A 24,696-nucleotide genomic window follows, 5' to 3' on the forward strand; every position below is an offset into this window, starting at 1 on the left:
TTTTTAAAATAGTTTCCATTTTAAAAAAAAGTGTGGGTGTAGACTATTAAAAGCTGTGTCCTGTAGACCAACACTTGTTTTATTTTTTAATGTATCTTTCCCTTTAGATTTCTTCCTCTCTCCATCTAATTACCTTATAATCAAAGAAATTTGGTTTCCCTCAGAAATACTATATTCCTGTACATCATCTCCCAATATAGTATATAACTTCTCTCATGGCCCCTAAAATACTGGTTCAGAAGAATAGATAAGCATACCTCTTGCTTCTTACTACAACTTCTAAGTCCTTCTATCATTTTCACCTCAGTAGACTTTCTATTTTTGAGACTCATTTCATTCTGATGTATTACCCAATCCAGATAAAAATTCACTATACTTTCTTTCTCAAAGAATTTAGTAGATGGTTTCACCCCAAAACCTACTTTTATTTATAGCAGAGTTTAAGTGTTGTTTTCAACATGACTCGGTCCCATATTGATGAGGTCCTGGGTCACTGGGACTAGCAGAGAAAGTCTGAAGTCCTGATAAGATTATTCCCTATGAAAAATGGATAGGCATATATTTGGTTTCCACAGTTAAGAAAATTAAATTAGGGAAATGAACTTAAATTAGAAAACTGAAACCCACAAGGACATCAAAGAATAATCAAGGGTGAAGATTATCTTCCCCCCCAAAAGAATGTAAGTATGTGAACTCCTGGGGGTAGGGGCTGGGTTTTGTAATCAGGGATGGTGGCCTGAGATTTGAAAAAAAAAAAACAAATTTTTGTTCTTTGCCCCTAGCCTTTCACATTTATCTTTTTCCTTTTAGAATGTAAGCTCCTTGGGGGCAGGGACTAGCTATGTAATGAGGGGGTAGAGATTCACTTTGTGTAATATCCAATTTGAGTAATCTGGGGAGGGACTTGTACTACAGAATAGGAAATAATATACAGCCTTTGGTATCTACTAACTTAGGGACCCATTCTTGAAAGAATGTAAAATAAATTTTTGCATTTATCACTGAGTCTGTGGAGTTCTTGGTTTTTTTGTTTCTTACACTCCCTGACACAAGCAGGGAAGGGCATTCATGGGGATCAGTGCAACCATATATTCTCACCTTCTGTGGAAATTGTGGCTAGCCCCTCTCCTGGCTGTGTCCAAGTTAACTTTCTCCTATAAATCTGTCCATGGACCATGCCATCTTCGGTGAAACCCTTTTGGGTTAAACCTACCATAGAGTTCTGCCTCTTGGTGTCTTTCTCCTCATTCCCCACCCCCATGACTTATAGTATCTAACCTGGTTTTTCCAAATGTATTTCATATTTACTATTCTAGGCATGTATTGTATTCTTCATTTTGTCTGCATCCTCATCTCATAAATAAACCTACCTTTTGCCAAAGAGAATGGCTATTGTAAATTCCTCACATGATGACACCCCAACATCCCCATTATTTGGTGCCAAAACCCAAACATATTATTCAGAACTAGGAATTGGTACCCTGAACACAACAATATTAATTTTCATCCTTCCAAACTCTAAAGCAAAATGTCAAATTTGTGACCCCTCAGATCATATATAACCAAATATATGTAATTTAGGAAATGTAATTAGGAAATATTTAACAAAATAAATACAGACACAATAAAATAAAAACATAATACTTATATGAGTGATGTAGAGACCAGATGATGGTAGCTACCAAAAGTTAGGGTTTGGTCACGTGAAAAAGTCACAATGGCCCTTCTTTTTGGCAAAAGGTAGTTTTTTTGTTTGTTTGTTTGTTTGTTTGTTTTTTTTGGAAAGAGATTATAGATAAAATGAAGGGAAACAATTGACACCAGGAATGATAAATATGAAATAGAGTTGGGAGAATATATGAAAGATAAGTTGCTCAGTGGAACTTATAATTAACCAGTAGAAAGGAAATACCCCATGAGATTGGGGTATGCCCTTACTTAGCAGGTTAAATCCTGAAAGGGATTTAGCACCTTAAAAGAGATACTTAGCTGTAAGGAGGAAAAGTAAGTTGAGAAGTATAGTGGAGTTAGTGGAGATACCATGTGGCATGGGGATGGGGAGGAGGGAGAAAGGAGAAAGAAACCAAGAAGCAGAGTGCCTTGGTAGTCTGACCCAAAGGAAAGCAGCAGCCATGAGGTAGACCATAAATAGATTTTACAAGGAAAATTTAGACATGACTGGGATTTCTGACAGGAAATGGCAAAGTGAGACTGCTTGAAACCATTACAGAAGGTGGGACTCAGGAGGTTGACATAAATTGGATTTCAGACTGGATGATCTTCCCAGAGGATAGGACCATGGAACTAAATTGATGCTTATCAGAGTCTTCTCCCAACACACTTCAAAGATTTTTATCAATTCCTCTGCTAACTACACTTAACATCAATACTACATTTTTAAACTTAGCTAATACACAGCCCACAGGGATCCTTACCTATGGATTAGTAGACCCATTTCTATTTGAGTTTGATATCACCACTCTAAGGAAAAAATCCACAAGTATATTTGGATATTTTCATACCAACTACTAAAATGCCACTTCTTTCTTTCCTTTGTCCCTCCCTTATTCCCTCCTTCCTGCCCTCTCCTTCCTACTTCCCCTTCCCTCTTCTCCCTCTGTCCAAATAGGGAATCTTACTCTTATATGTGGGTACTCTGCCTAAAAGATAAAAATGTTGACTGCTGAAACCTCACAAAATATCTTGGGGATTACAGGCCAGGTTTCTTTCTTAAGGACAATGCCTTAAATCAAATCACTCTGGCTCTCATTGATTGGTCATCATTAGGTCCTAGGCCAACCCCCATCCTGGCTTGGCTCAGAGTGAATGTAAATACAACTGTTTCTGCTTTGGCCAGAAACCCCAAGGGTCTTACCCTCCTAAGATTTTTTTTTAAGTAGGTAAAAGAGGTCCTTCAGTGTCTCATTTCTTATCCAGTCTTAACTACAGCTTGGGCATTGCCTCAGTCAAATAGACCTGTTAAAGAACTTAGCTTCTTGATGTCCCAATCCCCTTCAAGTACAAAGGACAAGCAACATTTAGCCTTACTCACTGAATGGATATTGCCTCATTCAGACTGAGAGCAGGGAAAAACTTTTGCTTAAAAAGGCCAAGGTCTCTTACTGTAACTAGGGCCATATCCAGTTGTCCTGATCTATATCTTGCCAATGGAACCAGATGGCTCTGAAGGAGAGAGTGAAGCTGGTGACTTTATACAGCCCTCCCACACTTAAATCCAATTCACTTGCAAGTCACATTACCTCTGTGATACCATGGCCTTTTCTGAGAAAAAAGGACAAATGACGAGCAAACTAAAGTGCCACATCTCTGAGCTTTTCATCCTACTTTAGTAAATTAACTATTTACTGCTCCAGAAAAAAACAACACATTTCCCATAGTTGTTCAAGCCTCTTTCTAGATATCAAAATTCTTAATCTCATATGCTTAAATATGAAAGTTTCTTGCTAAACAATTTATTAACACTATAACAAATAATAAAACAGACATTTACAATTGTTTTAGTTGTGAGAAAGATGGGCAACCAGAATTATCTGTCACTGTTACTCTTGACTTCTCCTCACTTTTGGAACAGGGTCCTACCATTCACTTCTGAGGACAGCAGCCAAAATCTTTCAAAGTCTCTTCCTAACGTCTCTTTGTGAGTTAAAAGTTAAAAAGAGTTCTCTTAGAAAAGAAATTCCCTTCATCCTTCTCTCTTTACTTCACTCAGGTGATTTGTTCATATATCTTGTTAATTTTTTTAAAAAAGAAAAACATTTAAGCTATTAGATTTATTTCTTCATTCAATAGTCCTTTTGTTTTCAATTTAAAAAATCTTTTCTTTAATTTTTATAAATTCTACTTTAGTATTTAGTTGGAGATTTCCCCCTCAGAATTGTTCTTGCTGTATCTCCTTTTCAACTCTCCTTATGCCCTTCCTAAATCTATTCTCCATTCTCTCTTTTTTGTGTGTGTGTGTGTGTGTGTGTGTGTGTATGGGGGAGGGTTAATTTGTTCTTTTTCTAGATTTTGTAGTTGCATGCCCAATTCACTGATCTTCTCTTTATTTATTCATATAACTATTTAAAGATATAAAATTTCCTCTAAGAACTGCTTTGATTACATCCTATAAGTTTTGGTATATTGTCTCATTATTGTCATTCTCTTGAATGAAATTATTGATTGCTCCTATGATTTGTTATTTGACCCACTCATTCTTTAAAATTAGGTTGTTTAATTTCCAAGTGGTTTTTAGTCTATCTTCCTCTGGTCCTTTATTGAAAATAATTTTTATTGCATCATAAGCTGAAAAGGAAGCATTTACTATTTCTGCCTTTCTGCATTTAATTGTGAGGTTTTATGCCCTAATACATGGTCAATCTTCGTGTAGATGCCATATACTGCTGAGAAAGGTATATTCCTTTCTGTCCCTATTCAATTTTCTCCAGAAATTTATTATATCTAAGTTTTCTAAGATTCAATTAACCTCTTTAGTTTCTTTCTTGTTTATTTTGTGGTCAGATTTATCTAATTCTGAGAGGGGAAGATTGAGGTTTCCCACTTAATATAATTTTGCTATTTCTTCCTGTAATTGACTTAACTTCTCTAAGAATTTGGATGCTCTACTACTTGGTGCATATACATTTAGTAGTAATAGCACATTCATTGTTACTTTTTAACAAGATGTAGTTTCCTTATGTCCATTAATTAGATCTATTTTTACTTTTGCTTTATCTGAGATTAGAATCATTACTCCTACTTTTTTGTTTGTTTGTTTTGGCTGAAGCATAATAAAATCTGCTTCAGCCTTTTACTCTTATTCTCTATGTATCTCTTTATTTCAAATGTATTTCTTTTAAACAACATATTGTAGGTTTTTTTTTAATTTTAATGTTAATCCACTCTGCTATCTGCTTCTGTTTTATGGGAGAGTTCATCCCATTCCCATTCACAGTTATGATTACCAGCTCTGAGTTTCTCTCTATTCTATTTTCTCTCCTGTATATCCTATCCCTTCTTGGTATTGTTTTGTTTCTAATCCACTCTGGCCTCAATCTGTCCTCCCTTCTATCATCCTTCCTCCCTTCTCTTACCTCTTTCTCCTAGTGTCCATTCTTCATTCTCAATACAGCCTCTATTTTTCCATTCTTCCCTAGTTTCCCAGATTGTCACCTTTGCTCTGTCCTTACTTTTCTCCCTTCAAAATATTATTCTTTTAGTTAACCAGCTTAACTTTTCATTGTCTGCAACCTTTGATTCATTTGCCTCTTCCTGTCTTCCTTCCAAATTTTCATTCTCTGTCCACTGCCTCCTTGCATACTGCCTTGAAATATGATCAGATTTGTCCCATTTTTAAAACTTTCAATTGATCCTATTATACCCTCAAGCTATAGTTCTATTATTTCTTTCCTTTTCAGATATACTCTCCTGGAGAAGGTATTTCACATTTTTTTCTCTATACTTTCTCACCTCCCACTCACTTCTTAATCCCTGTCAATTGCCTTGTGTCCTTAGGCATTTGGCTGAAATTGCTCTCTCCCAGGTCACTAATTATTTCTTCATTGCTAAATCTATTGGCCTTTCCCCAGTCCTTAACTTATTCCCAGTCTTTAACTTACTTAACTCTCTTTTTATCAGTTGATACTGTTGACCACTCCTTCATCTATATGTTCTCTGATATTTTTCTGCATTCTTTCAGTAATTGTCATTTTAAAAAAAGAATTTGGTCTTCCCCCTTTTTTTTAAAAAAAGCAAGTGACCAAATTATTCATATATTTTGTTAATATTTTAAAGAAATATATGGTCAACTTTGTACAGGGGTCATGTACAGATAAAAAATATATAAATTCTTTTCTATCTTATTCAGTAATTGTCAGAGGCCAATCATTTCTAATTTTTCTAAAGTTTTATTCTTAACTTTTGTTTATCTTTTTGTAAAAATCTGAAAGAAATATATTAAGATTCCCTATTATTGTACTTTTACTAGCTATTTTTCCTTTTAAGCATTTATGTTTTTACATGAAAATATGAAAATGCAAATATATTAAATATTGATGCTGATTTTTATTATGCTTTTAAACATAATGCTATTTTCCTTATATTTTAATCTTATCTATGCCTACTATATACTTATCTGAAGTCATGGTTGTTATACCTACTTTTCTAATTTATCTGAAGAATAACAGATTTTGCTCTAGTCCCTCATTTAACTCTATATGGTTTGAAGAGTTTCTTGTAAACATATTATCAGATTGTTTTCTAATTCATTCTGCCATCCTCTTCTCTTTTGTGGGTGTATTGATCCCATTCACATTTACAGTTATAACTGCTAATTGTGTATTTCTTATCATGCTATTCTCTTGTACTTTTTTAACTTTGAACCCATCTTCATTGTTATAAGTAAAAAAGTGGTAGAAAAGAGGAAATTTGCCCAATAATTATAATCTTATAAGTGATACAGTCTAATCTCTTTTCTCTTTACTTCCCTCTAATCTGAGATACTTATTCTCTCTTCGTTTTCTTTTAATTCTTCTTCATTGTACTTTTTCCAACACTGGAATTTGTTTTGCTCATGAATATTTTCCTACCTCTTGTGCCCTCCCTCTCTGGTCCCACTTCACTTTTCCCTTGTTCCTGTTTCTGTTTTGAATTTAACATAATCCTATATCAAAATTGGGAGAGGGAGGAGCTTTGAAGAGTATAATGTTAATTTTCTTTTACCTAATTCAAATGAAATTGAGGTTCATGAGACTACCCACCCATTACTGTATTCTCTTTATTTAATCTACATCTATTATAAATGATGATTTCATTCCCTTTCCTCCTCCATTTCACCCCAATATAGTCATCTGTCCCTCTTTTTTGTCTTCTTTTGAAACTACTAAAGCAGAACAAAAGAACCCATCAACTTTCTGTGATTTTCATTTTTCTCTATGTGAGGATTCTGAGAAAATATAGATTATATAGTCAGTAAACATTTATTAAATATCTACTATGTGCCAGGCATTATGCTAAGTGCTGAGGATACAAAGAAACATATTAAACAGTTCATTCCTTCAAAGAGCTTACAATCTAATGGGGAAAAACAACACAAAAAGAAACTGAAAGGGTAGGTAGGAAGGAGGAGAAGAGTACCCTACACAAAGACATGATGAAATCCTATAGCCAAAATGGGAAATGAACCGAGAAAGTTGATTCCCTGAAGAAGGAGCTCTCCTTGCAGGTAGTGACAATTTCATTTTTCTCTTTATGTTCCCAGGGTCCAGCACAGTGTCTGGTACATGCTTAATAAATGGTTGTTGATTAATTAAGGATAAAATATAGTTAAAAACTGCTTCATCAAGTTCTTTACACAAATATAAGTTTAAAAATTTTAAATTCTGGTTCAGTGAAGCGCATACCTATCAACCTAAACTCTGACTATGGCTGAAAGGAAATGAGAAAAGAGGTTGAAGGTATTCATAAATATTCTCTAATCTCCTCTGCCCCCTCTTTGATATCAAATGTACCAATTCACTTGCATGTCACAGCATCATGTCCATGTCATGATCCTCTTTGAGAATGTGAAGAACAATGACAATAACCAAAAACATACTTTTCTCTACATATAATCTGACTAAAGACTAAGCCTATTTCCAGAGTGTGAAGCATTAGCAAATACAAGTCCATACTTAGAGAATTATAGGTTTTAAATCTTGAACAATCCAATGAATTTATTCCAAGCTTAGGCTCTATAGAATTGGTAAATGTTTTACACTTACTTGAAATTCAGTGTTAAGTTTGCTTAACCATCAAACATCAAGAGTCTGAGGACTATAACTGATGGAAAGTAGGCAGGTCAATTGTGCACAAAGGAATTTATTTTCATGCAAATTTCCCTAAGCAGGAAAGTAAGAAAAGTTGTACATAAAAAGGCTACATAGAGCTTATTTCCCAAGTAAATGTATAAAGTTTTAAAAGTTCATCAAAATGGCTTGCTTCATTGTAATGACGGATTATGAGGACTTCCTGAGTTGTAACAGGCAAAAGAGAAGTTAGAAATAAGAGTTCTTAATTTAATTTTTTTATTTTTCTGGTTCTATACTAAGATTCCAGAAGTTCTTTTGTTGTGGTAGTTGTTGTTGTTTAGTCATTTCAGTCATGTCCAAGTCTTCATGACTTCATTTGGAGTTTTCATGGCAAAGATACTGGAGTGTTTTGTCATTTCCTTGACCAGCTCATTTTTTTCAGATGAGGAATTGAGTGTGAAGTGACTTGCCCAAGGTCACACAACAAATAAAAATATGAAATTTGAACTTAAAAAAAAACTATTCTACTTTATCCATTGCAAGTTAAGTAGATGTTTTGGGTTTTGGAGGAGGGAGGAATAGAGGAGTGTTGATTAACTTTGTAAAGCATTGAGTTTCGTGATGCCGTCAGTGGACTGAGAAATGGGGCTCTGTCATTTACACTTTTTATCTTCCTCAATTTGTAACACAGTACTCTGCATGTACTTAATGCTTAATAATTGTTTCATTCCTGGCAATAATGCACCTAAATCAAATTCTGCAGAAATTAAATCCAATATTTAAGAACTTTGTTGAAACACTCCTCTTTCAAAACTAATTCTTCTTTTTGTTCTATTATGGAATAGCTAACACTTAACATATATTGCCTACCTCATGCTCATCATAGGGAATATGAAAGAAGGGTATCATTATCTTTAGTTGAGAAAATAAAATCTCAAAGAAGCAGAATAATTTGTCCTACAGCTAGTAAATGGTACTGTAGCCTGAATCTACTGAAGCTATAGTCCCTTTATTTGGAATTATAATATTTTAGTTAATCTTAATAGTTGTGTAACCTTGAAATTCACTTCACCTTTCTGTTCCTTCATCTATAAAATTAAACAGATGGACTAAATCTTTTAAATTCCCTTCCAGGGTTAAAATCCTATGATTCTATTGTAAGAAATCCATTGCTCCTTGCTACATCATATTGCTTCTGTTTTCAATGCATGTAAAAAATATTTGCATGGATCACAGAATTTGAGAGTTGGCAGGAAACTTAGTGTCTATCTAGTTAAAGTCACATAAAAGAGATTTTCATTATAACACACCCAACAAGAAGTTATGCAGATTCTGGTTGAAGAACACCTTGGTTGCCTTCTTCAAACACTACCCATCTGATCAAGGTTTTTCATTGATCACAATTGGCCACAACTGAACACGATATAGATAAGGTCTGATAAGCTCAGAATACAATAAGACAATGATATTGCCTATTTTTAGAAACTATTCCTCTCTAAATGAAGTCCAAGATAGAATTCAAAATTGGCTTTTTTTTTTTTTTACCTACTTATCCCCCTACTTGACTCACATTGAGCTCTAAGATCTTTATCATTTCCTCCATCTTATATTTGATAAGGTTTTTCCCCCCTCCCCCCCATTTTCCTCTACTGGATATCATCTCATTAAACTCAGCCCAATATACTAGACTATTAAAATCATTTTAGATCTTGTTAGGCGATATAGCTTGGAAGTATAGAACTCAAAAGAAAAGTAGAGTCCATTAATCTATACATAAAGATCCCTGTGGGAACACACATGGAATTAGTTTAAAATGTAATTATATTTTATTATATAGTATTTATCTTGTTAAATATTTCCCAATTATATTTTATCCTGGTTTAAGCCATACTGGTGTGGGCCAAGTGTCTGACACCTTTGATCCAGCAATCTTTCATGGCTTAGTATCATCTACAAATTTGATAAACATGCTAATTCATTAAAACATTAAACAGCTCTGGGCCACATACCAGTACCTAGGAGACTCAACTGGATATTTCCAGCAATGGTGACAATGAACCACTGACAATTATTCCTTTAGTTCAGACCATCCAATTAGGTCTGAATCCATCTGTTGGTATGAGCATCTAATCCATCTCTCTATATCTCTTCTCTACAAAATAGTATGCTGTTAATAATAAGAATCATATTTATAAAAAAATTTATGTGCTAGTACTATGCTAAACACTTTTCAATTATTATATCATTAAATACTCATAACTATCCTGCTAAGGTTATCAACAGGTCTCAGTTTGACTGTGGCTACTCAGAGATTCTTTGCCTCCATTGCTATCTAGACTGAATCACTGAATGAGTATGGCGTCAGTCAAACTGAAACTTGTTGAAGACCTCAGCTTAAAGAGGGTAAGGTCTCCCATTTCATCCAGGGTCATCTCCAGTCATTCTAATCTATATCTGGCCACTGGATGCAGATGACTCTGGAGGGGAAAGTGAGGCAGATGACCTTGCACAGCCTTTCCTAACTTAAATCCAATTCACTTGCATGTCACAGCATCACCTCTCTGGTGTAATGGTCCTCTTCTAGAACAAAACACAAACAACAACTACTAGTATTCCCCTACAAGGTAGATGCTACAATTATTTCTATTTTCTCTTCACATGAGGAAACTGAGGCAGAAATTAAATGATTTGCCCAGATTCACATAGCTAATAAATATCTGAAGCTGGATTTGACCTCACACATTCCTGAATTTAGCCCTAGTGCTTACCTACTAAGCTACTTTAACAAAAGATTTGCTAAAATCTAATAAACTACACCTATGACCTCAACTACTAGTTTAGAAACCCCTGGAAAAACATTCTGTATCTTCTAAGGATATTGTACATCTAGATCAGATGATTTGAATTCATCAGGGGTAATTAATTGTCCTCCTTCTATCTCCTTACTTATTTATCAAGTTTCTGCAAGTTATCTTTGTTTTGTTATTTCTAATACAAAGGTCATCTTTGTCATCTTCAAATTTGATGACTTTATCAGTCATTGACCAAAATGTTAAACATGTTATTCTTTGCAAAGAAAACAGAAACAAAGTAGAATAGAATAGCTCTGCTTTCTTTTGATTGTAAATTAGCATCTCATTCTCCAGGGAGTAAAGGGGTCTAAACTTTCTTTGATCCTTTTTTGTCCATATACCTTTTTTTTTTGGGGGGGGGGGGGGAGAAGAGGTATTTAAAGTTGTGTGGTCACACAACTAGTATATTGTAACTTTTTAAAAGAACCTTTTGTTGTCTTTAATTTGTTTTCAATTTTATCTTTTCTTTAATAGTCCACATATCACCCCTCAAACTGTGTTCATCCTAATTTTTAACTCAATAACCCAAAACAATAATTTATTGCATAAACTTTCTGCTAAGTGCCAAGCTAAGTACTAGAGAAAATGAGGCAACCATTTCTCCTATATAAATGTAGCTTGCTTGAATTCATACAACCAACTGATGATAGAAGTAACATTAACTAAAGTCTGTTTTCCCAGGCTAGAACTCTCTGTACAGTAAGGGTTGTTTTATGTAGAATTCTATCTAGCAGAAATCTCTATTAACTGGTACTTCCTTGCTTTTAAAAACAGCGAGAACCAATGTGTGGTGATCTTTTCTTTCTTTAAAATATATAAGATGAAGGTTCTCTCTGGGGTAGAGGAGCAGGTTTCTTGGGTAAGGTTTTTCTGGAGGCAGCCTTAGTATCAGTTCAGATCAATAATTACCCCAAACGCAGCCAGCTGGTAAAAATACAAATGTTTATTTCTCCTTCCAAAGTAGCCTGATTAGTTGAGGCCTATCTCTCTGCTTGGTTCCAAGAGCTCTTGCAGATTGTCCTTTGCATCTGCCTCTGCCTCTGCTTTCTTCAGCCTCCAGCCAGCTCCACTCTTCATGTAATTCTGGTGAAATCTGTCCAAGAGCTCTGTCTGTTTCTTTTATACGAGAGGGAGGAATTGTGGGATACGAGAGAGAGGGATTATGGGTTTCTCCCATAGTGCTCTCTAGCCCTAAGAGCTTCAAGGGAGGTGTGAATTCACAAAGTTACAGTTTACTTTGTGACTTTCCCATACTTGTGAACTCCAATGAGTAAAGGTGTGAACACAAGCATTGTATCAATTAGTTCTACTTAGTACCTTGTTTCAGGTTCTGGCCCAAAACATTTTCTTGTAAGATCAAATCAATAATCTATCAACTCTAATGAGTTAGCAGTTTGTAAAGATTCCAACACCAATATTCTTGATACCTACAGCACTATAAGACTCTAATCATAAAAGAAAAATTAAATAATATTCAGTACTGTTTTACTGTTTTAGGAATGTTTTATTATATATTTACTCAAAGACAGATAAATTAAAAGTGGTCATCAAAACACCTATTCTGTAACTATATTATAATTTTTAAAACTCTAGTGAATCTGTGATCTTATGGGGAACATATCTGGGCAATAACGTAGGCCCAAAGTCATCTATGCCTGTCCATCCTATAAGACTATTATCCCTGTCTTTCCATAAAGCGCACTACTTATGTTGGGTACCTTCCTCCCATGGGTATTAGACTGTAGGCAAACCCAACACAGTCTATTAATGACATTAAATTACACATACTTAGAGATCAAATAAACATCCATTATACTTCCAAGCATGTTAACATTGGCTTCTGGGATCTGAAAGAAATTAAATGGCAAGGAAGACTTTTGACTAAAATTTAATTTGCTTACCTTTCTTCTCTACTACTACCAACTCCAGACATATATCTTTCAGTTCTCACCTCTCACAGCAATGATATGACTCCCTAGGGATGGAGATTTACTTCTAGACAGATAAAAAAGTCTAATATTCAGAAAAGTGAATTGTGGACTAAGGCTGGTTTCCTTAGGCAAGATTTGAAGGATAACTTGCAATGTGTGAGCTCTCTTCCACAGATATAAATCCTGATTAGTGTTAATTTGGATTAGAGGTGAAGAGGCTCAAGAGCATCTAGCTATCAGCTATAGTCTCAAGTAAAGCTACAATTAGGGTCATGAACAGGGACATTGTCCAGGGCCTCCAAATTTAAATGATGCCTACTCTTTTAGCAGGTACTCTCTTCTCTATTCTGTCGCCAGATGAGTTTGTTTTAACCTCCCATTGTCTGCCTGGCTCCCATGAGGGTACTTTCTTTCCTTAATCTGACCTTCTAGTTCTTTTTATTTATGTCTTCCACTATTAGAATATGAGCTGTTTCTTTATAGAGACTTTCTTGTTTTCTTATCTTTATATTTCCAGTATCCTTTAGCCTGGCACACAATAAGCATTTAATATATGTGCTATCTATCTATCATCTTTCTATCCTGACTTCAAGGCTAAATTTTTCTCTCTTTTTTTTCTTCAAACTTCTAACCATTGCTCCTGGTTCTTCCCTCTGGGGCCAAACAGAACAAGTAAAATACTTGTAAATGACAGCCCTTCAAATATGTGAACGCAGCTATTCAATAAAAAAAAAAAAATAAGTACCAATTATGTATCAGGCACTATGCTAAGTATTAGGGATACAAAGAAAGTAAAGGGGCAGTTCCTGTCCATCTCTAAAAGCTCAAAATTTAAAAAGAAACTGAAAGGATGTGTGGGAAGTGTCAAGGAGAAAAAGGGAACTTGAAGGTACCAGGGAAATATATGATGAAGTCCTGCCCCACCCTTTTCGTCTCCAGACTAAAAATACTCAATCTTTACTATCCTCCCATGAAATAGACCCAAGTCCCTTAACAATGCTGGTTTCTCTTTTCTGAAGGAGCTCTATTTCATCATTATCTTTAATCTATGACCCTTAGATCTGAACACAATGTTCCAGAAGAGGTCTAACAATTTGGAGCATAAAGGGGCTATAACCTTCCTACTCCTGAAAGTTCTGCCTCTCACCAAATACCTTTTAGAATGATATTTGCTTTTTTTCCCTAATGTATTATAGATAACTCATATTGAGGTTGTAATTCACTAGCATTCACCTCCCCTCCATTTTTTCCAAACTAACTGATGCTTGTGCCTCTTCCAATTCTGTACTTGTGAAGCTGACATTTTTTTGATACCCAAATGTGACTTTAATTTACTCCCTACTGAATGACATCTTTTTAGATTTAGTCCAATGCTCACTGGCTCTTGGTTTCCATTCAGTTGGTCAGATATCTCTCACAAGTTATTTCGTCACTGGTAAATTTGATAAGCATACTTTTATCAAAGTCATTGGTTAAAAATGTTAAACAGCACAGGGTCAAGCACAGATCCTTGGGGTACTACTCCTTCTATGTTGACAAAAAAAAAATACTATATATGGTATATTTTGTATTGCATGTATTATGTATCATTTATATAAATACATATAGTCGATATGTAGAAAAATGTGCATACACACTTTGCTTCTTCTGGAAAACATGTTTCTTCATCATATTCTGTGATGGGAGAACTCCTCTGAGATAGGAAGGTTTAGAAAGAGGAAGGGAGGCTCAAAACCAAAGTAAAAGATTTGGGATGGCCTTGTAGTCAGGATATTCATTCTTCCCTAAAAACTTTCTAGCCAAGAGTAAGCCACTCATCTCTCGGCTGGGAGGGGTTAGCACCAAGAACTGAGCTATGCTGCGGCAGGGCACCTCTAGAGGTAAAGAAAAACTGCGTTCTCTTTGGGCAAGCTGGGACCCTGCTCCTTGAACCCAGAGTCGAGTAAAGGACCAACCGGGGGTGTATAAATTGGCTAAACTGTGAAAAAGAAGGGAATTAGGAGACCAAAGGAACCTCGGGTTAAAGAAGCTGCAAGCCTCTCACACCCAAACTAGAAGGAACCTGTTTTTCGAAGGGCGGTTCCAACTCGCCGCAGTCGCTGCCACAGTCACAGTCACTAATACAGGGAGCACTGCGCAGGACCCTGTCCCCACGCGCACCAGGCTCCATTCCACCCCCATAATTCCTGTTGGCAAAGGAGTGTTTCAGTTCCACAAGCAGTCGTAGGCGGGGGAGGATGACTGGGACAGGAGGATCTAAAGAGCTAGCCGCTAAAACTGGTGCAATGTCTTCAGAGCGTCTTTTAGCTGGGAAGGAGAGGGGCGGTGGTCACAGGTTCACAATAGGAAGGTGAAAGCTCATTTCCATTCGCTGTCCGCTACCACTCCACTTGTGCATTTCTACTCGTGGTTGGGGTTGGGGATGAGGAAAGATGTAATTTATTCCCGGGCTTCCTAGGGTATAGGAGGAGGTTGGGGAAGATGCCGTGTCATGGTGCCTAAAAAATGAGTGTGAGAGTAGGTGGGAAGATGCTAGGAGAGCGGAATCGGAATACGCAGAACAACCTTCGAGAGAGACGGAGCGAAGCACTCCCTCCCAGTCCCGCTAAACAGGGAGTGGGGCTATTGCTATAGTCGCCGCGGCACAACTAGATAGGAAGAGCGAAGCAGTTACCTTACATGACCCCAAGCGGAGACGAGAAACACGGGAACCGCCAAAGGGAGGGGGGCTGCAACTAGAGTAGGATTGATTGGGAGGGGGCGGGTGCGCCCCTGTTCCGGCGCGCTTCGGCTCCACGTGGGCCGGGCGCGCGCGCGCCGGTTCCACCACCCCCCTCCACACCCCGCGCACTGCCTCTTGCAGCACATGGTCGGCAGAGGCTCGCCCCAAAGAAAGCCGGTAGATTCCGGATGCAGCCGGTATCACATAAGAGATAGAGAGAGGGAGCGAGCCTGGGGCTTTGAAGAGGGGAAAGAGGGGTGTCATTGGGGTGGGAGGGGGTAGGGTGTGGTCGGGAGGGGGTTGCTCCAGTCGGAGTGGAAGATAAGAAAATAGGCGGCGCGAGGACCGGGGGAGGGGTGGGGAGGGAGGGTAGCGGGGACTCTCTGGGTTCTTTCCAGACCGGACGGGGTCTCCAGGGCCCCATTTGTTTTGATGTCTCTGAGCTGCTCATAAAAAGGGGGCGGACAAGCCTCCACCTTATTGAGAACCTTTTGGGGTTTATTCTCTTCTCTCCTAACTTGGTGAGTTTCCTTTATTATTTACGTGTTTCAAAGTTTGATTGTGTATCTGTTTTATTGCGGGGCGGGGGCGCGTGAATAGGGCACACGCAGGAAAACATTTCAACATTTTGAAGAGATTATGATGAAAATATTTCCCCCTTGACAATTTAGAGAGATCAAACCTTCTCCCTGTTGGAGGACAGAGACGATGTCAGCCTATCATACCTCTCTCCTAATTTTTGTAGATTTTTTAAAAATGGGTTTTTGTTTTAAAATAGAGGCCTTTCCAGAAGTGCCCCCCAAGTAAGGGGCTTAAGCTTCCGTATTAGTTGCTGATGGCTGGTATTTAGCTCTTCCTTTGAGAGTCCTGCATTAAGTTCCCTGAATTCAGAATCGGAAAGTCAGACACCTCACAGTGACTCCGCATTGCACACAGCCAGGGCGCAGACCCATGCTGTCCCAAGAAAGTAAGGTTACTATCTCAAGGCCAATTACTTTGTGATGCCTGGCTTTTTCGACCGGGCAGCGTTTTCCCTGTAGGCACCAAATTCTTATGTTTTGATTGTCAAAGTTGTAGTTCTGTAACTGCGGGCTTCCCCTCCCATCTTAAACTGTTTCTCCCCTGCACCCGAAACCAAACACTTCTATAGCGGGCAAGTGTCAAGGCTGTTTTGCAAAGGAGGATGGTTTTTTAAAGGAAATGGGTTGTTTCCTTATGTCCAATAATGAAGAAATAAAAAATGACATAGGTGGCTAGTAACATTGAATGTAGACTTTAATAAGAAACCAGCCTAGGAAGCAACTACTGGCACCACTAGGTCCTCCACATGAAATTCCTATGTTTGCAAAGTTTAACGTTTAAAGCCAGCAATTTATAGCTTGAGTTTGTTAATACGCTGACAGTGGGAAAGGTACTACAGAAAAAGTATGTGGTTCCCTCCTCCCTCCCCCCCCCCCCAATAGTTGAGTTATTTTTTAATAGTCGAAGATTTTAATGGTAAAAATCATTAGAAGTAAACCACCTTGGGGTAGGAAGCACTTCGCTATGGCATTTTAGTCAGTAATACATTTTGCATGGCCAATGTAGAAATAGTCCCGAGTTTCCTTTCACTTGAGACTTTCCAACATAGAGACATACTGTATGTAAATAAACAGTGCAACCAAGTGGAAAAGCAAGTTCTACTGTCTTAATGATTGCCACTAAACCCAGAGTTTTATTTCTGTGGTTTTTAAACAAGGAGTTTCCTCAATGGAAATCCTTCCTAGGAGAACACGGAGAACCTGATTAAATTCTTGGATCGGGTTGCAACATCTTGGTCTAGTAAATTGGAGAATGAGTTCCGTCAAATAGTTCAGTGCTGCTTATGCGGCATTTCTGGAAAGACTTGGGATTTTTAACCGTACGATTTGGACTTTTTGTACAAGTAGCCTTCGCTTAAGACCAATCTAATTTTTGACAATTATGGAACAACTTGTTGAAAGCTTGGGGTTCACCGGGGTTACACCTTTAAGAAGAATGGAAATAAATACATGACACTTTTGCTAAGTGAGTGGCAGTTTGTCTCAGTTGCTGTTAAGCATTTCCATATGTTTCCATATTCCTTTTGAGATTGTACTGAAGTTACTGAAGATAAAGTTGCTAATATGGAATAATCAGTGTTGTGCTTTTTTAATGCATTTAAGTTGAATGTAATATTAAGCAATAACTATTCCACTGAAACTCTATGTTTTAACATGTTCCTAAATTCCAGCAGAATAGTCAGTTATTTCAAGTATATTCAGTAGGAAGAGAACTTGAACAGTTCTTAAATTTATCATGAGTTTTTATTATCTCAAAAAGTTTAAAAATGGTTTGTATTAAGGTATTGCTTCTCTGCAACTTTTTGAAGAATGTTAGCTTAAAGATGAGATTGTTATTACTCAAATTTTATGTCTAGGGGAATATTAACTCTAGAAAGGATCATTGAAATCATTTAATCCAGTCCCCTCTTATTCACTGAAAAGCTTGAGACTACTAACTAGGTCGCTAAATGATGAGATCAATTTTAGTTATTTTGTGTCACACTCTAGACACTTTGTATTTGCTTATTAGCTTAGGGTTGTATCTGCCCCATTAGAAAGTAAGCTCCATAAGGACCCAGGCTCTTTGTATCTCATAGGACTAGCAGAGCACTTAATATTTATTTGTTGAATTAAATTGAGATAAAGAAAAATTCTGAAAGATAAATTTTCATAGCAAATAAATGTCCTAGAAGATCCCAGATTATTAGAGTTAAAGGGAATTTTAGAAATTATATCTAGTCCAAACCCTAGTTTTTCTTATGGAGGGAAAACTGAGGCCCACTTTAAATGGCTTATTGAATCACAAAGTAAATTATTTGTTCCTTCGGACTCAGCATTTTAAGTGATATACCATTTGAACAGTCAAACTTACCTATAAAACTGAATTGAGAAAGATAATTTCCTACTCTCTGGAGCCAAAAAGAACTGGGGGAGAGGATCTAATCTCATAGGAAATCAGATGACCCAAGAGATTTGTCCAAGGTAACACACAGTCTCCTCGAGGAGTTCTAGCTGAAGCTTCAGAAGCAGACTTTAAAACCAAGACTTCTGAAGCCAATGCTTTGTAGACAGTATTGTCCTATATTGATATTAATAATAATAACTGAGATTTGTACAGCTATTTAAGCCTTGAAGGTACTTATCGCTTAATTATTCCATTAGATAAATAGAACAAATATTGTTATTTACCTTTTGCAGATGAAGAAACTAGGTTTGAGAGTTAAAAGTGTTATGAGGCAGAATTTGAACCCAGTTTATTTTCCCTACTACTGGCATACAACCACCTAAAATTGGCTCTGTTAGTCTTGGGTTTTGTTAAAAAAGGACAGTATGAAGTACCTGGGAATACACCTGCCAAAACAAACCCAGGAACTATATTAACAATTATGTATTTTATATATTATATATATATGTATTACACAAAATCATTTAAATAATTAGAGAAATACTAACTGTTCATGGGTAGGCAGGACCAATATAATAAAAATGACAGTTTTACCTAAACTAATTTATGTATTCAATACCATCCCAATTAGCTTACCAAAAAATTATTTTACAGAATTAGAGAAAACAATAACAAAAATTCATTTGGAAAGCAAAAAGTCAAGAATAGCAAAAGAACTAATTTAAAAAAGATGTAAGCAAAGGAGGTTTAGCAATACCAGATCTTAAATTATATTATATAATAATATATATATTATATTACCAAAACTGTTACTGGCTAAAAAACAGTAGAACGGAATAGACATAACAATTCAGAGTGGTTAATATATTTAGTAACCTTGTGTTTCACAGTGTAGAGCAGAGGTTCTAGAATAGTTATAGATGATTTTTTTTTTTAAAACATAGAGGTAGTGGAGAAGTACTGTCTTCTCCATCCTTATGTAACAAAATTTCCACAACTAACTACATAGAAATTACTCCAGGGAATGAGACTACTATTTGCTATTGCTAATACATTGGTAATTGAACATAAAAAGGTATAAAAGTGCCTCAGAAAATTATAACTATAAACTTTTTTTGGAAAAGAGAAGGGACTTTGATCTTATATAACCTCAGTAATAAAAGTAATTGTTGGACAAAGAATGAAATTGCAAAATGATAAAGAAGGATAATCTACCCAACAGAATATATTATTTGATGAGAATATTAATGATTTCCTAGTTGTGTGTGTCTTCAAGCAGAGGATGAATGGTTTTTTGGCAGATATTTTTTAGAAGATATTCTTGCTTAGGTACTGAATGTACCAAATTATCTTTGACATCCCTTCCAATTCTGGTATTTTCTAACAAAGTGGGGAAGAAGAATAAGAAATTATATAATTTTTACTCTGTGCCAGGCACTTTACAAATAGTATGTCATTTAATCTTCACAATAATCTTGTGATGAAAATATCATTATCCCAATTTTAAAGTTGCAGAAACTGAGGCCAAAAGAGCTTAAATGACTTGTCCAGATTCCCATAATGGGTAACTATCCAAGGACAGATTCATTCATTCATTCATTCATTCATTTATTTATTATTGTTTTCTTTTTATAGTTATATATGTATGTTAAATTTTTTAAAATATACATTTCTTTATGAATCATGTTGGGAGATAAAAATTAGAATAAAAGGGAAAAACCATGAGAGAAAAAAAGTGAACATAGCATATGTTGATTTACATTCCTTCTCATTCCTATCAGGATGTAGATAGCATTTTCTATCCAAAATTTATTGGGATTGCCTTGAATCACTAAACGGTTGAGAAGAACCAACTCTTTCAAAGTTAATCATGTCTTGCTGTTACTATGTATACTGTATTCTTAGTTCTACTTGTTTCACTCAGCATTAGTTTGTGTAAATCTTTCCAGGCTCAAGACCAGATTTAAACACAGTTTTCCTGAATTGTCCAGCACTCCATCCACTGCCCCACCTAACTGCCCCTAGGGATTAATAATCTTCTAGGAGTTCAGAGTATATAGTTAGCAGAAAGAAAAAGAAACCAAAAGCCAAATATTAAGTCCTCAGTAACCATCAAACTTTTGTTTTATTTTGTTTTCAAAGCAGTTGGGATTTAGTGACTTGCCCAGGGTCACACAGCTAGTAAGTATAAAGTAATCCCCTGAACCACCTAGCTGCCCCCAATTATCAAACTTTTGGATCTGGATTTAAACATCCATCTTTTATATGTACTTCTATGCTTAGGGATTTTAGACTCTGATAAATCAGCAAGTTTGGGCAGCTCTCTAACTTTCCACAACGATCTGGACTAGTTCATTTTGTAAATTCATGGTGCTTATTATAATATCTAACATGTTATAATATTTTAAAGTTTACAATGCATCTCAGAATAATCCTATGAGGTAAGCAGTATAAGTCACAGCCTTACTTTTTGGGGGAGGAAATTGAACTTCAGGGAGTGAGATGATTTGTCCAAAGTCACATGACAAATAAGTGGTAGAACCTGGAATTAGAATTTTGACTTCACAACCAATGCCTTTTTCTAGGACACTATGCTAGAAAAGACCTAAATATCACCTATTTCAATATCCTTTTTATAAATGAGGATATTAAAGGCCAGGGAGATGAAATGAGCTAATAAAAAAAAAAAAAAGCCAAAACTAATATGCATGTTTCCTGATACCTAGATCAGTGTTCTTTCTGTCATGTCAAACCACATCATGCTGAGCTCAAAAGGAAGTAGACTAATTTAATATAGACCCCTCATTTTACAGATAAAGAAACTGATGCTTAGAAAGATGAAATGAATTGCCTGTGATCATGGGCCTGGGGCCCATACCCAAAAGGCAATACTAAGGCCTTATTCTCCCAAGTCTGTATTATTTCCATGTGAAATCAAAGTACAGGGTTTGTTCACAAAATAAGATAAGCATCACAGATCATGACTAGAGATTACATCTATACTTCTAGTCAACAAGTATATATTCTAAATAATAAAGAAGTCTAGGGCAGAAACTTGTGAAACAAAAATTTATGCGCCTGATGTTTTGAATGTGGGAGAATCATCTCCATGAGAAGGGCCAATTAGTATTCCTACTTTAAACATACTGGAATTTAAAAGAGCTTGTACTTCATACAGTAATTATTTCAGTTTAAAGAGATAAGTTCTTTCAGTGAAATCTTAACTAGTTTTGTAGTAACATTATTTATATTTCTCTTGATTATAATAATAGTAATCTTAACTAGCATTTATTAAACACTGCTATGTGTCAGGCTTTGTTCTAAACTCTGGAGATACAAAGAAAGGCAAAACCAATCTCTACTTTCAAGTTGCTAGATGTAAGGGAAAGGGGAATGAAGTATAAAAGAACTGGAAAGGTAGGAGAGAACATCTGAGTGAAAAAAGAATTGTAGTGGGGAAAGACTTGAGGCAAAAACTTTAATCAGTAGGCTGCTGCAGAAGATCTGGAGTGAGGCAATAGGACCTGAATTAGAGTGTTGGCACTGTCAGAGAAGAGATTATTAAAGTAGAAATAATAGGACATGACAACTGATTGAATATAGGGAGTGAATTAGGGTAAGGAGCACTTAGTGGTTATCCCTATGAAATAACAATTTAGAAAACAAAGGCTATACACTTTTTGGTCACTTTCTGTATTGCCTAAGGTATAAATCCTGGTGAACTTTTCTGGAAGAACTTTTCAATGTAATTATCTGCACTCAGTCATTAAGGAGAAGTTTTTTGAGGGGAACCACTTTTCAATTTTGATTCAATAAGTTTTATTTTGCTAATTAACTCCTGAGAGGATAAAGTACCCAGTGGCTTGACAACCCTAATTTCTCCAATTAGAGTAAAACTGGCCAATTGAGAAAAATTAGAAGGTTAGGTGGAAATTGTCATTGTAAGTCCAGCTCTTTTCTCCCCAGCATTGTAGCCAATCATAATATGACTTGCCCAGAGTCAGTCCAATGAGTTAGGTGGCATTGTGAATAAATAGAAAAATGACTAGATTTGAAGTAAAAAGACCTGGGCTTAATTTCTGAAGTTGTTTTTACCTCTCTGATCTTCAGTTTTCTCACCAGCTAAATAGAATAATAAATAGAATAACACCCTTTGTTATGAGGAAAAGGCCTTGTAAAAAGCACAGTAGAAATGTGTTCTTTTACTATTAATGGCAGGGCCTAGATTGGAACTGATCTATGCACAATGAAAAGCTGAAAAGTGCAGAAAACATATACAATATGTATCTGTTCAAAGTGTGAAATGTCTTTATGAAAGGGGTTCCACTGTAAGCTCCTTGATGTAAGAGACTCTTACTTTTTTGTTTGTGTATCCTTAGGACTTTATACTTCTTAGAATATAAGTAGATGCTCAGTGAATTCTTGGATTTATAGTTATTTCTTCATCACTCTAGTTGTCAAGATATTTTCATTGAACACCTAGTGTTTGAAAGTCTCTCTCCTAAAAGAGGAATACAAATAATTTTGAGCTCTCTTCTCTCCCTTCCTCTAATTACAATTTAGTTAGAAGGAAAGTTATGGGATTACATTGTTTAAGCCAACCTATTTAAAAGGAATTTGTCAGGTTAAAAACAACAATAACAACAGGTTTTTTTCTTGAATTAATCAGTTTCATACCTAAAACAAATAAGAGCTTGAAACCTTAAATTAAAATAATTTTAAAGAGATTTGGTCATAACCTAAGGAATTTATATAAAAGGGAGGAGCTTTCTCAAAACGGATGGATATTGGAGAATCTGAAAATGACTAGAAAGAAGTTGAGTCCCTTACAGAGCTGAGTTAAGAATTGGCAACCAGAAAAGGAGAAAGAGGAGGTTAGGTCCAAACAAGTATATCAGAGAATCTTTGAATCGAGATAATTAAATCCATGGGAGCTAATAACCAAGTGTTACAGTAGAGAGAGAAAAAAAGAGGTCCCAGGATGGTGGTACAGATAATTAATAGACAGCAAGTCTATGTGAACATCAAGCAGAGGACACTGAGAAGGAAAGAATTAGACAAGGTAAGAAAGCTAGGAGAGAAAAATAATTAAAACCTGGAGGAGGATTTCTAGAAGAGAGTAATTGAAATTGAAAAGGTCAAGAAGGGTGAAAGTCTGGTTTGACAATTAAAAGATTGTTATTTGTTGGAATCTTTACAAACTGCTAACTCATTAGAGTTGATAGATTATTGATCTGCTCTTACAAGAAGATGTTTTGGGCCAGAACCTGAAACAAGGTACTAAGTAGAACTAATTGATACAATGCTTGTGTTTGCACTTTTACTCATTGGAGTTCACACGTTTGGGAAATTTCAGGGTTTAGTATGAGATATCTGAATTCACACCTCCCTTGAAGAAATTAGGGCCAGAGAGCACTATGGGAGAAAACCCATAATCCCATTCTCTCAGAAGAGTCATAAAAAAGCCAGTGAAGAGAGATCTATTCCAGAATATTTTCCACTTGGCTGGCTGGTGGCAGAAGAAGAGTTTTGAGAGGAAGAAGCTACGAGTCGAGAGTTGAGCAGGAGATTGAGAAGGTTCTCTGTGGTGGCTGGGCTCCTGCACTTCCCCCACTGAGACCAAGCTGGTCTGAAAGACTCGCCAGAAAGCTAGCCAAGCCCCAAGTGAAGGAGACAAGAGATTCATCCCATTTTTGTACTGGCTGGAGGCTGAAGAAAGCAGAGGCAGAGGCTAAAGGACAAAACCTTTGGACTTGGAGACATTCGGAGGGAGCTCTTGGAACCAAGCAGAGAGATAGGCCTCTAAGAATCTCGCTGTCCGGGCCCAAGGTAAGAGACAAGACTTGGAAGGAGAAATAAATGTCTGTATTTTTACCAGCTGGCTGTATTTGGGGTAATTATTGATCTGAACTGATACTAAGGCTGCCTCCAAAAAACCTCCCTGAGAAACCTACCTTCTCTCCCAGAGAGAACCATCATCTCTTATATTATATTTTAAAGAAGAACAGGATCACCACAGTTATTGATTTTGGAAAGAACAATTTCAATTGAATGGTGAGGTGAGAAGCCAGAAGCCACTGCAAAAAGTTCAGGTGAAAGTGATGTGATTTGAAGACCAAAATGATGTGGATGATGTAGACACTAGATGATGGTAGGCACTAAAAGTTGAGGTTCAGTGTTGTGAAGAATTCACAATGGCCATTTTCTTTGGCAAAAGGTAAATTTATGTAGAGGAAGAAGTTATAGACAAAATGAAGGGATACAATAGACATCAGGAATGTTAAATATGAAATAGAGTTGGGAGAGCATAAAAATGGAAAAGGCAAGTTCCACTAGGAACTTGTCATTCACCAAGAAAAAGGAAATACCCCATGAGGTTGGGGCATGCCTTTAGCTTATAGGCTAAATCCTGAAAGAGACATAGCACCCCAAAAGAA

At 36.3% G+C, this 24,696-nt stretch overlaps 2 protein-coding genes across 8 annotated transcripts in view; one reads left to right on the forward strand and one right to left on the reverse strand.

The window, feature by feature from the left end:
- The window catches only part of ARSG (arylsulfatase G), a 996,823-nt gene that overhangs the window by 143,948 nt on the left and 828,179 nt on the right, over positions 1-24,696 (reverse strand). Inside the window, exon 1 of one of the 6 annotated variants that reach the window (XM_051995240.1) lies at positions 15,245-15,474. The exons of the other annotated variants lie outside the window; for them this stretch is intronic. The gene's annotated coding sequence lies outside the window, so the exon portion shown is untranslated. Of the gene's footprint in view, positions 1-15,244; positions 15,475-24,696 lie in introns of those variants that run through there. 6 annotated transcript variants of the gene reach the window in all.
- SLC16A6 (solute carrier family 16 member 6) overlaps positions 1-24,696 on the forward strand; it is a 94,469-nt gene that overhangs the window by 36,935 nt on the left and 32,838 nt on the right. The window contains exon 1 of one of the 2 annotated variants that reach the window (XM_051995245.1): positions 15,583-15,813. The exons of the other annotated variant lie outside the window; for it this stretch is intronic. The gene's annotated coding sequence lies outside the window, so the exon portion shown is untranslated. Of the gene's footprint in view, positions 1-15,582; positions 15,814-24,696 lie in introns of those variants that run through there. 2 annotated transcript variants of the gene reach the window in all.

Source organism: Antechinus flavipes, chromosome 4 (assembly GCF_016432865.1).
Source record: "Antechinus flavipes isolate AdamAnt ecotype Samford, QLD, Australia chromosome 4, AdamAnt_v2, whole genome shotgun sequence".
NCBI classification, from domain to species: Eukaryota; Metazoa; Chordata; class Mammalia; order Dasyuromorphia; family Dasyuridae; genus Antechinus; species Antechinus flavipes.